This window comes from Vidua macroura, chromosome 2, assembly GCF_024509145.1.
Source record: "Vidua macroura isolate BioBank_ID:100142 chromosome 2, ASM2450914v1, whole genome shotgun sequence".
Taxonomy (NCBI): domain Eukaryota; kingdom Metazoa; phylum Chordata; class Aves; order Passeriformes; family Viduidae; genus Vidua; species Vidua macroura.
The window spans coordinates 99,138,744-99,153,751 of record NC_071572.1 but is presented as its reverse complement, the minus strand read 5'-3'; the positions used below and the strand labels follow the sequence as shown (position 1 = coordinate 99,153,751).

Sequence of the window (15,008 nt, the reverse complement as noted above, 5' to 3'; positions counted from 1 at the left end):
AGGCAGCACCATCATCCAGTCCCACTCACAGAGACTGCAGTTTACATGGCAGGAGGTCATCCAAAATGAGGTGATAGCTTGCGGGATTTGCAAAAGGCAGATGATTCAGAAAAACACCACCTCATTTGCTTTATACTTTCTCATCTTAATCACTTTTCCCTCCTTTATAATTGTGTGTCATCCTGTGTTTCTATATTCAAGACTGTTAAGGGCTTTGCCACTACAATCTTGTGATGCCGGTTGGATGTCCCAACAGGATAGAGGTACCACACACTTTTTCCATCCCCCTGTTCTTGCACCATGTAACTGTGTTGACTTGCTTTTCTAGTGATGGGTGACATTTTTTTGTGCTTTTAAGTAACTTTTTGCCTGCTTCTTCACACATTGGGAAGTCTCTCATGTTGTACTTATCCCTTTCAGGGACATGTCATTTATTTACCACTTGAATTGTTCAGTATCCTGCTGATACCAGGAAGGACAGTCTATTATGAAATATCTTCTCGTTCTTTGGGTATTGATATCAATGACAGTTCATGAGGGTTTTTGTTTCTTTGGGAAGTGCAGTCACTGCATTCTTATAGGTTCTGCAGTCAGCACTCATGTGATTGTATAAATAATTAAGAATAGATATTTAAATAAAGCTCTATAAATTGATACCATAGACTAAGATACTATTTAGATAGTATCTTAGATACTAAGACTGATCTCTCTGTGCTTGCCATAGTACTGGGAAGTTTTCCCCTTTACTAAATAATTCCAAATCGTTTTTCAATTACCTTCATAATTGAATTTCATGGAATTAGTAGAAGATCCTCCCTACAATGCTGTATATGAGGAATTAATAGCCATAATAGCCATAGGGCAAAACAATGATGCTGAAATAATTTTATCATGCCCCATGATAGTAACTTCTGTTAACTTTGGAGAAACTTTTCTGCCCAGTGAACTCTTCCCAGTTTCTACCTATTTTGGTTGGTTTCCAGCTTTCCAATGCTCAAAATTAACTCCGTTAATCTGACCCAACCAAGGCTGACGTGCTTTTGTCAGTCTTTTGAGTGGGTAAGTCTCAGATACATCCAACATAACCTGGGTGGTATTTTGTTTTGAACCACAGCTGAATTCAGTACCAGAAAGCCACCAGAGTGGATCAAAAGTCCTGTCGAAGACTTCATAACTTTGAACAATTTTTTTTTTTAATTTGTTCCTAGATTGCTGGAAAGTGTTACTAAATATTCCTTGAGAAACAAGCTGGGAATTATCCAAGCAGAGGAGGGAGGCTCATTGCCTATTACTCCTTCCCTCTGATTTGTACTGAACCATTGCCAGGCTTTAACTTTACAAGGTTTATTTTTATCGATTTTCAACAATAAACAGTGGGAGTATCTTCAATAAAAGATTTACAGTGCATCATGAAAAAATACAACTCCCTACCACATATTATATTGATCTATTCCCAAATGCTACTGAAACAGCCTATAAAATGCCAAATGAAGTCCAGTGATGGAGAACTTCCTCTCTCTAGTGACAGATGCATATGACTGTTATGTCTTCAGAAGACAATAAAAGGGAAGGGAGTGACTCTGCTTCTTTGACCATATCTTCAACAGCCCAGTTAAATCTGTCAACTCAATGTAATCCACATAAATAATGAATTTGGGAACCAAGGGAACTGCTAGTGTGCCTGAAGATTCCCATTCTTTGAAGCTGCCTCTCCTGCTGCAGTCAGACCATAATTAGTCACAGAAGGCCTTGTTGTAACTAGTAAATGGATGGACCAACAATGATTTGAATAGTCTGGTTTTGACTGGAGATATGCCTGGAGCCCTGAATATTCTCAAATGGGTGGGTGCGATGTAAATCACTAGTCATCATATAAAATACAAATAAATCTGACTTCTATTAAAAAAAAATGTCAGTTTTTTAGACTATCATGTAGTTTCTGCTGAAATAACCTCCTGAAGTGTGATCTGATGTGTAAGTTTTTCCAAGAATCCCTCCTCCATTTCTACTCTGTTTTAAATCTAATGGAATGGTTCAATAATTGGTGTCTTCTTTCTGGTCAGAAGGATGATGAATGTAGCCCTAAAGGTTGGAAACTGTAATGTGTACAAGTCTGCTGTAGAAAATTAATTTAGGGCTTTGCTTTCTAAGCAAGTTACTGTTACAGCAGTCAGATGAGTGCTTGCTGAAACTGCGAAGAATTAAACATTGCAACATTGTTCCAGCCTAATTCTCCATTGGAAAAAAAAAGGCAATAGATTGGAAACATCAAGTCTGGGGTTTTACTGGTACTCTGGAGTCAGGAACTGAGTTTTCTTTGAATTTCAAAGGCAGTTTGTAGCTTTCATTGAGGGCCTTCTGAAAAGGCTCGTTTATGGTTTTTGTTTTTGTTCCCCAGTGATATCTAAACTGAGTAATAAAATAATTGCTGACATACCGATTTATTTACAATGTTGTATTCAACAATAAACAGAAGGCATGCTGATCCTTCCATCCTTTAATCTTTGTGTTTTTACTATGTCTTCAGCGTGCTCCTCAGCTGGGTCCTCGTAGAACAGAGGAAGGGGCTACATGGTAAGGGCAGGCAGAGATCCACAAAAGGTGGCAAACTCACTTCCTTCCCATTACAGAGAGGAAGTAAATGAATAAAATCAGGCTGGAAAGTGTCATAGCTTTTGTGGGACCAAAGAGACACAACTTACTGTATTGAGGAGAGGACAGAGCTGCCAGAAATGTCAATGCCAGTGGACAAGGAAAAGCAGATCTCATAGGGGTGAACAAATGGGTGGGCAATAGCTGCTATACAAATCTGGAAATGGCACAGAATAACACGGACAGGAAACTTAAATGTTCATGAGACTACAGGGATGTATTTTTTTTTTCCAGTGTGTTAGATTAATGCATCTATAGACTATCTTCCAGTAATTGTTCGCATACCTGAAGAATAAAATTTCTCTTTAGCAGGCAATTTCTGTATACGTGCTGTGAAGTGAAACATTGCAGGATCCAGACATTAGATGGATTAGTCATGTTGATACCTCACACCTGGAAACAGAAGCTAAGCCTTTGGAGGTCAAAAACATAAACTTTGAAGATCAGAAAACATCACTGTTTTGGTAGTGCTGTGGTGATAAGCCTACTGAACACTTCCTGGATATGCCCTGTTGGTGGCCTTTGTTTCAATGCCAGTTGCACTATGGTGAGCACTAATCCTGTCAGTAAGTTCCTAATTTTCCATAAACTGGAAAGATATTTCCTGGAACAGACTGGTTTACCTTTATGGCTTAAGGATGACAGAATTTGCAACTGTATTATCCTTAAGCCATATAATATTTATTTGCTACCTATAGCTGTTCAAAACATCTTCTGAAGATGGCTCAGTAAACCAGGGATCTCCAGAACACATTAATAGCTTAAATATGGCCATGTCAAGAATGTAAGTGAAACATTGTATCTGCATGGTCCCTGATGTAACAGAAGCTTCTTCCATCATTGATTAGACTAAAACTGCTTTCTGCTCCTATTTCATAAGATTTCTTTGACAACTGAAGCGTGAAAGTGCAATCTAGACTTCACTGTCCATACGCAGTCCCAAAATCTCTACGAATACATGTTGGAAAAATGATAGGCAAATAATCATCTTTTTGCAAGGTTCATCTTTTGGACACTCCCTGCTGGAAAATGCCCAGGCAGGCACAGGAACACTTGAGCAACTCATCTATTGGCTATAGTTTGCCCTCATAAGCTGTGCTGTAACAGTGTCTTGTGCTAAGCTATTGAAAGTCTGACCTCTAGAATCACAGAATAGTTTGGGTTGGAAGGAACCTTAAAGACTATCTTGTTCCAACCCCTCTGCCATGGGCAGGGATACCTTCCGCTACACCAGGTTGCTTCAAGTCCCATTCAACCTGCTCTTGAACAATTCCAAGGATGGGGCTTCCACAGCTTCTCTGGGCAACCTGTGCCAGTGCCTCACCACCCTCTGACCCATGATCCATGCCCTCAATGAGCTTCTGAGGTAGGCTCTAAGATAGAATAGAAAAGCTCAATGTTATGTGAAGTCAAAGAAGGCTAATGGAACATCAGACTGCTATGGTTTGGATCATCTGTTCTGTGGAGGGATCTATGCTGACTTCTTGTCTACCCTCAGAACCAAGAAAAAGTCATGAGTGAAGGATGTAATGACAGTTCTTAAATCACTTATGGAGTGTTCAGGACATGCACACATATGTAGGTCTTTGTTCTTCTGAAATAGGCAGTGACAAGCATGCAGGCCTTATACTGGAGGCAATGACGCCTGCCAGAAAGACCACACAGTTCCTTCAGGCAGGGTGGGTAAATAACAGTGTGGAAATAACTCTCTTGAAGCTCAGAGCTCTCAGGGCTTTCTAACTTGGTAGTGATAAACTGCTGGCTGAAAACATTTCTCAGTATCCAATCTTTCAGCTGTACATATTTGCATTTCTTGAGATCTGGGACAGCCAAAATGAATACTGTACTGGAATTGGCTCACTACCACCTTTCCCCATCCCTTTCTAAGAGCTAAAAAGAGAATCTCTTTTACATAGGAAAAGAAGCAATGCTACTAATGATCTAACATGCTCTCATAAAACACCTTGTGACCAAAAGGAGTCAATGAGTGACTAAAATAGAATACACAAATCTCTGTGACAGTTGGTAGGCTTTAACACATTATAAAACCATTTCAGTGCTTGAAAGGAAGAGGTACAACTTTAAAAACATTCCAAATGTTCTGGAGCAGTCAGACATTGCCATGTGGATGAAAGAAGCAGGTGAACTGCAACACACAAGGAAGTTGTCTTTTTTTTTTTTTTTTCCCCCTCTTTAAGTCTTGTGCTGCTTTGCTGGAGGGCATGTAGGCCTGCAGGGTTGGAAAGCCTATGTTCTTGTGATGCCTGTAGCTGGCAACTGGTGTTCGCCTGTCTTGGGAACCTAAGAAGAGTGTGTACAACCCTGTCTATACAAAGAGAATGCAAAGCATTGAATAGCTCGTGCTTCAGAAACCCATAAAGAAATACTTCTTATCAAGATGTCTGTCTCTGGAAATGTCACTACTGCCATAAAGGCTCTCTACTACACCATATCTAAATTCCATTCTAGATGTCTGTGGCAATTCTTACAATTTCAAATTAGCATTTGCAGTATTAACTAATAATACTCTATTTGAGACCCTCTTTTTCAGAAGGTAATTCTTTCTGCAGCAGAGATAAAACTTCAGCATCTTTTTGCTCTAGGTGTCAGTATTTGCTGTCATTGGAGGCAGCTTTCACAGAATCAATTAGCTTGGGAAAGACCCATGAGATCAAATCCAACCTATGACCAACTGAACACTACCTTGTCAAATGGACCATGGCACCAAGTGCCACATCCAATCTTTCCTTAAACACCTTCAGGGATGGTGACCCTACCACTGCCCTGGGCAGCCCATTCCAACATCTAATCACCCTTTCTAAGAAATTCCTCCTAATGTCCAACCTAAACCTCCCCTGGTACAGTTTGAGGCCATTTCCTCTCATCCTGTCACTTGTTACCTGGAACAACAAACAAGATCTCTGCAATTACCTAAAAGGATGTTGTAGCAAAGTGGGTGTCAGTCTTTTCTCCCAGATAGCAAGTGACAAGATGAGAGGAAATGGCCTCAAGTTGTGCTAGAGTAGGTTTAGATTGGATAGTAGGAAAACTTTCTTCACTGAAAGGACAGTTAGGCATTGGAACAGGCTGCCCAGGGAGGTGGTGAAATCACCACCCCTTGGAAAGCTCAAGAGGCGTGTGGGTGTGGCACTTGGGATATGGTTTAGTGGCAAGCATAGTGGTGCTGGGTTAATGGTTGGACTAGAAATCTTGGAGGTCTTTTCTAACCTTAATGCTTCTGAATCTGTGAGATGCTGAAAAACACAGGAAATTCCCATCTCTATAAACTGCCCTAGTGTGAACCACACCTACCTCTCTGGGTGTAGGATGTCCAGCTAAACAGAACTGTACAGAACCTTTCAGTCTTCTTGTTCTGACTAAGCACAGTAGTATTTTATATGGAACTAGTCCTACAGGATGCCAGAAGCTTATAAAAGTGGTCTCTAACTACCAGCAGAGTAGAGAATGTTTGAATGAATACTGAAGGTCAGACACCCGCTGACGTTTATGAGGGATGATTCTGAGCCTGATTTGACAGTGAGGAGCTGGATTTCTCTGATGAAGCTCAAGGATTCAAAAGTGATTCAACCTTGCTATAATTTTGGTGCCACATTGTTACTGATAATTTCTCTAGAATTATGGCTGACAAGGAATCCAAGAAATGTAGATCACTGTATCATAAAAATTCCAGCTCTGTATGATTGGACTGCCTGGTGTTCCCAGATCTGAAATGTGCTTAACTTCAGAAGAATTTATGTAGGATAAAATCAGGATCTGTTTTGCAAATGTTCTGTTCCTTGTCTCCATCTAATCAAGGTCTAGCCATGTTAGGATTCTTGCTGACAGCCTAGGACAAGAAGTTAGAAAAGCAAAAGAGCTCTGGTCTTTCTCAAGTGTTTCTGCTCAGAGAAACTAGAACCAGAGGCCAGGTGCTTGTATCACTTGTGACATCTTGAGGCAAGATGTTTTGCTTGCTCAACCCTCTTAGAAGATATACGTGATGCTCATCAACTCAAGTAACGTGTATTTTATGTAGACAGTCTTTAATGACACCACTACATTACACAGCAAATGTCTGAATGCTAGGGAGGTCGTGCTCATTCATGGGGTATACGCAGACATGGAATTCTTCCTAGGCTGAAGCAATTTGTCCAACCAAAGCGAAAAAATCCCAAACCCAACAAACCAGAGATGCTACAGTTTCTTAACTAAACCACATCTTAACAGTTACTGAAGTGTTAATATAAACAAGTAAGAAAGTAAAGTTAGAAAAAGTTAATAAGATTAGTGAAAAATAAAATTACTAGTATCATTGGCTAATGAAAAGTTCTCTGTAGCCACTGGTAGCCTAAAGAATGAGGGGATGGGTTAACACTACTTTTGCACAAAGAAATTCAGTTATTGCTTTTGCAAGTGCTGCTGAAAAATGTTCTGCTCTATTGGTACTCATGGGTACTGATGGCTGCATGCAGCGCCCCTGTATCAATGCACAACACCCTCCCCCACACACAATTAGAAGTATTTTTAAAGATGTTAGAATTCAGGAGGATATTTTTTAGTTTTGTCTACGTAATATCCAGAGGCAAATGAAAGAAAGTGTCACAGGCAAAGAAGTTCAATATAAATTATCTGGTTTTTACATAAAGTGGGACAGAGAAATTCCTATCTTAAGGATGTGCCTTATGGGGATTCACAGTAGTTTCCCCAGGCCTAGATGTCTCAAAAGAAAGCCTGAGAAACTCAAACACCATAAATCACCAGGACCAGGTGCTGTTTTTAAAAGAATGCTGCAGTACTCATTAAAAAAAACTAGGGATAAAATTAGGATTCTGACAATTACAATTGAAAATGTCCACTGCTCTGGACAATTGCTCACAGCTAAAGAGAAAAAACTGCAGTTTTAGAGGAAACTGAGATACATTCATAGCAAAAAGGTAGTGCTTTTCTCAGGCTACTTACTTTATGCCTGAATAAGCATAAAATAATGGGATCACAATGTAACAGCTCTGCAAGTTATCTGTATGTTCCAAGTGACTAGAATTACTTAAACTAAAAAGTAAAGATACTCCAAGAACCATGAGGAAGTCTTAAGATCAATCCTAATTTGGGAATGGAGTAACCACACCTCAGAAGAGGAAGAATATTTTAATTTTTCTGAACAGGAAAAGTTATTTGAATCTTCTTCAACCTAGAACAGGCTGTTTGTTACCTATGCTGCCAATTTATGGGGGGGAATGTAAACTCTCTTGGTGAAGAAAACCCAAACCAAACCAAAAAAACCTCTGAAACCCAAAGACTCAAAAAGCTGTTTCAAACATAGAAAGAAAGCAGTTTGAGGGTAGATTGCAGGAGGGAAGAGGTGAGTCCCCTTGCTGGTTGCTGAATAGCCATGAAATTCTTTAATGCTGCTCCCTGCTTTCCATCTTCAGCAGATTTAGAGAATGTAGGAGAATAAAGCAGTTTAAAGCCACCTTTACTGGTGCTCTCTTCAGCAATAAAATCCAGAATTTGGCATAATAGAGGACTGTGATGTGATTCACAAATACTTCATTATCTCAGTGTTCATCTACTGGAAACATAAGGTATTCCTTTAGTGTGCTTTAATGGGTACTTATATTTATTGTATGCTGACTTTACCATTACTCAGGAAATATCTTAGGCAAAAAATATGGAACATACAAGGAACTGCACAGTTAGTCCAATAAAAGCAAATTCCACTCCCCTTTGAAATCCTACCTGCAGCTTGCTTTCATCTGCTAACAGCAATAGTTATCACTGCCAACAACCTTTGAACAAAATAATTTCGTGACTTTTTTGCACATATCCTTGATTTAACAAGAAAGATGGGGAACATCTGTGGGCAACTTCAACAGGGTATTTTTTCAGAAGCAGAAGATGTGAACTTGAATCTCCTCAGGCTTCTCAAACCCAGGTTTTCTGTTTCATGGAGGAGTCCCCTTGCCTTGAGATTGTTTCAGGTAGTTCCTTAAAACTCTTCTGAGGCATTTTATGAAAGTGTGACAATTTTAAACCAGTTCTTTGTTCTGTCACCATCTTTCCCATTCCCCCTTTTCAATCACAGCGTGTAGCCTTACCCTCTTGTTTCTGCCAGCTATTCCAAGACATCTGATCACTGATTTTTTTAATGTGTTCTAAGAGTGAGAAAAAGTCCTCCAGCACTCTGACTTTCTCGGCATCATGCTAGTCTTCTGTGCTGTAGTAGAAAACTAATTGTCACATCGGTTTCTTTAGCACTGTTGCAGCGATGGATTTTCAGCCACAAATCCAATTCCTTAAATGAAGATGAGGCGTTATAACCTTGGCCATACCTGATGCAGAAATAGAGAACTTCTGTATTGTTTACCTCAGAGCAGAAGATGCTGTACCTCTGTGACAGAGTTCTTTCTAGAATCCTTGTGTCACCCAGTACTACGTTTCATACAGTACCTACAGTATTCCATCACTACATGGATATACAGTAACCATTACAAGGGAGATTTTAGGTTCTCTTTACAAACTCTTTGGGAAAAAAAAAAGCCAAAATGCCAAAAATGCCTAATAAGTATCCTGCAATTGTCAGCATGAAACATTAATTTCATTTTGAAGAAGAATTTCTTCAGTTTCTCAATATATGAGAAAACACAAACTGGAAGTATGCAGCTAGTTGCATTGGCAGCAACTTAGAACACGTACAAAAAACATCTTAAAGCAAAGCAAATGTGATTTAAAAACACCCAAGACTCTTGGTAAAACTGTATCTTGTTAAATAGCAGAAGCTCTCACAGATGTGCCTACAAAAGAGTCTCAGTCATTAAATAAGGCTGGTTAGTTCACTGCCAGCTTACAAACTTTTGTGTTTTAAAACCCTGTATTCTTGACAAAACTTGATCTAAATACTTTGCCTTAGTCAGGCTGTAAATGTGATATTAAAGCATGCCATATTAATGCCAATATTAAAGCATTAAGGTTTATCACAAGGACAAAGTACTTTTCTACATTTTTACTACAGCAATTTTAAAATAAAGGCATTAAGAAACTGTGTGCAGGCACTCTATTTAACCAAGCTTTAACACTTCTCATAGACAAGAGATAAAACTTGATTCAAAGGTAGTTTTTACAAGCACACATATTTTTCTTTTCCCTCCACTTTCTCTATTTGTGATATGGGATTGAAAAAAATTGCTTGCTGAGTGCAATGAATAGCTGAATTCAAGCACAATTCCTTTCTAGAACCTCCACAGCAATACAACCAACAGGGGGCTGTCTGGCTACACGATGTTATCAAATCTGCAGTGAAATCCTTTTCCTGACTGTACAACCTACCATGCATGCAACACTTCCTAAAATTGGTTGAAGAACAAGTCATTTAACAGATTTTATACCTCCAAAATATTAGAGTTCTTGTGCATCTTTGTCTCACACTACTGCAAATCTCATATTTTTGATCTGTAAGTTCCATTATAGATGGATAATATAGCTTTAATGTATTTATAGATGCATCTGAAAATAATAGATATTGCTTGTTGAAAAAGGGGGAGACTCTCACATTGTCTTGATAATAGGAAAGGCATATCACAGCTGCTTCCAGATGCTAAGAAGCTACATCTATATGAGCATTTTTTGTGCTGGTTTCATATGTTGATACTAATCTTCTGTACAAGAAAAGAGATAGACCAAAATGTTTTAAGATCCTTTGATATTGATTTAAAGAGCAGATAGGCAAAGTCTGTCTGTAGTACTGTCAAGAAAGGAAGAATTAGGCCCTGAATATTTCTTACAGATTTAAGCAATGTAAATGGACTTTAAAACTGGAGTGCCAGTCCCAGGAGTGAAGGGTATTTTCTCGGTGCTGGCACTGTTGCTTACAGCAAGCACATTCAGCTGGCTGAGCTTACCAAAAACGAACCTAAAGTCATTCAGTGAAACCACCAAAGTCATATGAGAGCTAGGGTAATAGTGAAGGAAACAAGAAAACTCATTCCCAAATTTGTCTGGCTCGAGAATCACAAGGTTGTAGAACCATAGTCTTGTACAGCTGTAGGTTGACTATTCTAGCTGGTCAAATAATATAATAACCCCTGAAGCTCTTCCTTTGCCTTTATTTCAATAAAACATTAAAAAATTATACATTTGAGACTTTCTATGCTGTAATTTATGCCTTATATACTTCAATTTTTTTAATACTTAAGGCTTATTTGAGTATTTGTTGAGAGATTTCAAAATGTTTTACTTTTAAAACCACTTAAAAGTATAAAAGCTGCTAACAGAATGTTCTTTTATGGATAATAAAGCCACATACTTGCCCTGCAGAAACGTAGGGAAATGAGAAGCTTTCTATCCATGTCTGACTCCTAGAGCCATAAACAGCAGAAGAAAACACTATGGATATATTATTCCTATCTCTCAAGGGAAACTAAGCCTTCACCTACTATGCACTGTATACTTCAGATTGAAGATACAACCTAGATAAATGCTGCTATATTTAATATGTAATTTCAGAACTTTTGAACATAAAAGTTCAAATTTTACAATAAGAGACAGAAGCAATATAAGACATTTAATTTTATTTATTAACAAATACAGAGTTATTGATTATAAGTGAATAAGATATGGAAAAAAATAAGAGTTGCACCTGACAACCATTAAATAGCTTCTAACAGAAATAAACTATTTAGAGTGAAAAAGAAATACTCTGATGACTATTATCCCCCTCACAGAAAGATGAGCAATGTCACTCATGCCATTGCATTTTTCCATCATTTTTTATTTCTCTTAATAGTTAAATATTTTATTGCAATACACTTGCAACTGCCACCTTAGAAAGGAGGTTTGCATACATCTCAGACATAAGTTTTCCTTCAAATAAATTTTAAATGTTTTGTTTGTTTTTTACATGAAGAATTGTTGCTGCTGTTAAACTGGTACAATAGCAGCTCACCACTTTGGGTATATTTCTATCATTTCTTGTGACTTCTGTGACAACAGGTTGCAATGAAGATAAAGGGAGTCTAAACACTTCAAATTCAACCATTACTGCTAATGTGGCTACCTGATTAGAGGAGACTTCCCCCTATACTTAAGATACCATGACTAAGGGAAAAGCTGAAACATTTTCATATCACTGTATCCAAATTTCTAGTACAGACCACATTCATTTAGCAGTGTGCCATAGGCAGTACCAAGAAAACTGCCTTTGAAATTTCAAGAAAATGGCAGTAGAAGTCCTAAATACTTAGGTTTAAGTCACTTTACATTTTTAGAGATGCAGTGCTTACTACTGTACATTAAGAAATTGTTACAATTTAAACAGCTCATTCTTTCTGTAAAATAGGTCTTCACAGGAAAATTTATTGTCAAATATGCTGAAGTTCAAACATGTACATTACCTTTACTACATAGAAGATTTTGCAAAATGTTGACGATGTTGCTTACAAAAACGACAAGCAAAAAATGGCACACACAGGTGTAATAATGAGTTATATTTGCAAAATGAATCAGTGACAAGAGAGGACACAAATCAAGAGTATTTTGGAGTTCACAGGACTGCAGAAATAGACCATGAATAAACAGCACAGAAACTCTGCTTCCCAGCCTGAGCTGGTAACAAGGAAAGTTGATTGCAGATGTGGTCTTTAAAAGATGCACAGTACTCACCTCTTCCTCTGAAATCAGAATTAATAAATGCCATAGAAAATTCCATGAGGCAATGCATTACTGTAGTACAGCTGCTAAACAAAAGTAGCTAACAGACCTTCAAGGTATGTGTCCATTACCCCTACTTTAAATGTGATATGAAGGTGTAGAAACTATCATAGTATGCAACAGTTTGAAGTTCTCTTTAAGAAGATAGGAGACAGTCAGCAGACATAACTTCACAGAGTATTTTAATTCAAATAACAACTCCTAAGAAGCTCAGCTACCAATGTGAACCACCAATGTTTCTTTCAGACGTGAGTCTTAAATCAGACGCCACTAAAGCAAAGCACAATATACATGCTACAGAAACAATGGCCTGGTTACTTGTCCAGCATCGCGCGAGAATACAGGCAGAAAAATAAACATCACATCCAATTCTTAGGAATTCTCACTTGACATAACCATGAAGACATGGTTTTCTCTACTTGCAGCCATTTGTTCCATTGCCTAGAGAATTTTTAATTAATTTCTGCAATTCCTATAGCAATATCAGGCTTCTTGCTTGCACAGCCCACAAACATCCTCCCCAGCCCAGCACCACAGGCAGACCCTATCAATAGATTTAAATATTCCATGTGATCATGAAGATTGCTTCATAGTATACTGACACAAGGGGGCAAATGAAGATTGCAGAATCTTAAAGCAGGAGTTATCTAACTTCTTAACGTTTCATTTTGTGATCTTCTTGTTCTTTTTACAGTTATTAGCTTGTGCTTTGTTTTATTTCCCCCTCAAAAAAAAAAAAAAATCCTCCTTTGAATTCTAATTCCCCTTATTAGATGAAGCATTTTATTTACTTCCACAAAGACGATGAGAGAACTGAAGAATCTTTCACATGAAGACAGGCTGAGTGAGCTGAGACTCCAGCCTGGAGAAGAAAGGGCTTGTGTTTGTATGATCTCAGCAATGTTTCTAAATGCCTGCTGGTGGGGGTATGGGAGAGGAAGGAAGACGTAGCCAGGCTTTTCTCTGTCCAGAAATAGGACAAGAGGCAACAGGTAAGAAATTAAATGCAAGAAATTCTAGCTGAACAGGACAGGCTGCAGAGTCTCCATCCTTGAATATATTCAAAACTGACTGGACATAGCCTTAAAGAAACTACCCTGGTTGAACAGGAGATCTCCCTTACAACCTCAACTACTCTTACTTTGAGATTTCTTTTCAGGACCAAAATCCATGAAGTAGCTGAGGGTACTAATAGGCTTGCCCTCTTCTCTGTGGAATACAAGAGGGGTGAAATTGACAGTGATTTCCCATATGACAGCAAAAGCTACCACTTAACAGTCTGTATTGCCTTCTGGATCTGAAGTGCAGAGCACTCCAGTGAATGTCAGGAATCATCTAAGGAGTGCAAGCCTCTTTCCCTAAGCCTTGCCCTAAGACTTGCTCTCTTTGCCTCAAGCCAGATCCTCTGTCAGGCTGCTGCTTCTTCCAATTTCAATATACATACAACCCCCCAAATCTTTGCCCAACATATTTCAATCCTGATTTTCCAGTTCATCAGATCTGTACTTCCTGTATTTGTTCTCAGCTCCAACCTTTTAACATCACACTTTTAGACATGCTCCTAAAACTAGCTGTCTTCACTCATATACAGCTATTAGTCTCAGTTTATTTTCAAGCAGGCCTATCTTTCTTGCCTTTTTATGTAAATTAATCATCTTTTTCCCATACAGTTCCTAAGCCTAGCAGAAAACAAGCACCTGAACTGAAAACAGTGAGCCTTCCTTTCTTACATCAGGTACAGTCCTTAGGACCCCAGAGCTGCAGCATGAAGTGAGTTTGATCCAGCCACAGTCTCTGGCACTACCCATATAGGCAAACCTCTAGAAAATATAACTGCTAATATTAAGCCACCTGTGAACCATGTGAGAAATGTAACAACCTTTTAAAAGGTTTAGGAACTGAATCATTTGAGTAGGCCTTCATAAGCACTTGAAGTAGTTTTCTTATCCAGACAGGAACTTTGGTTCCTCAGTTGAACTCTGGTTCTGCAAATGCTCAAACTGTGTTTTCACCATGTCACTGAACTATTCTATGCTGCTAGGGCCACCGAACAAGGCACTCCAACCTTTGCCCTTCTGCTTCTTCCTGCTCCCTGCTATTTCCTGCCCTTGTGCCAGTGATAGGAGTTTGCATGGTGAACTAGAAGGAAGCACAGTCTGTTTCACTCTTTGCACAAAGACCAAAACGAGCACAATGAAGTAGTCAGGAACAAACAGTTTGGCCACTGGACTTTGACAAAGCCATGCAAATAGATTTATTTGTTGTATGCTCTCAAGCCTCTGATCAGCTCTTTAGATTCGCATCTACTCATGGAAGTTTCTGGGAAAAATCCTGGGTACATTAAAATACTAGATCTACAAGAGCAACTGGATGGATGGGCCCACTGCAAGCACCAGTCTGCAGCATGATGAAAAAAAAAGCAGAGACCTTTAAGGTCTTACCAGGAATTTCTAAGTCTTCAAATGGCTAAAGTGTATGTGCAGATCTTTAATATTTAGCAGTTACATAGTGCTACCTAAAGAAACTCAATGAGAAAGCTATCCAACTTTGAGCCAGATAGGATATTTTTTCAAAGTACTCAACCTCATTTTGGTCATGTATCTGAAGAGAAATGTAGTAGGTAAATGTGCACACCAATGTTCTTTATGAAAAGC

At 38.7% G+C, this 15,008-nt stretch overlaps 1 long non-coding RNA gene across 3 annotated transcripts in view; it reads right to left on the bottom strand.

Moving 5' to 3' along the window:
• Positions 1 to 11,201: 11,201 nt before the first annotated feature.
• LOC128803348 (uncharacterized) overlaps positions 11,202 to 15,008 on the bottom strand; it is a 78,816-nt gene continuing 75,009 nt past the window's right edge. For all 3 annotated transcript variants that reach the window (XR_008435698.1, XR_008435699.1, XR_008435700.1), the window contains one exon: positions 11,202 to 12,314. This is a non-coding gene — a long non-coding RNA (uncharacterized LOC128803348). The remainder of the gene's footprint in view (positions 12,315 to 15,008) is intronic.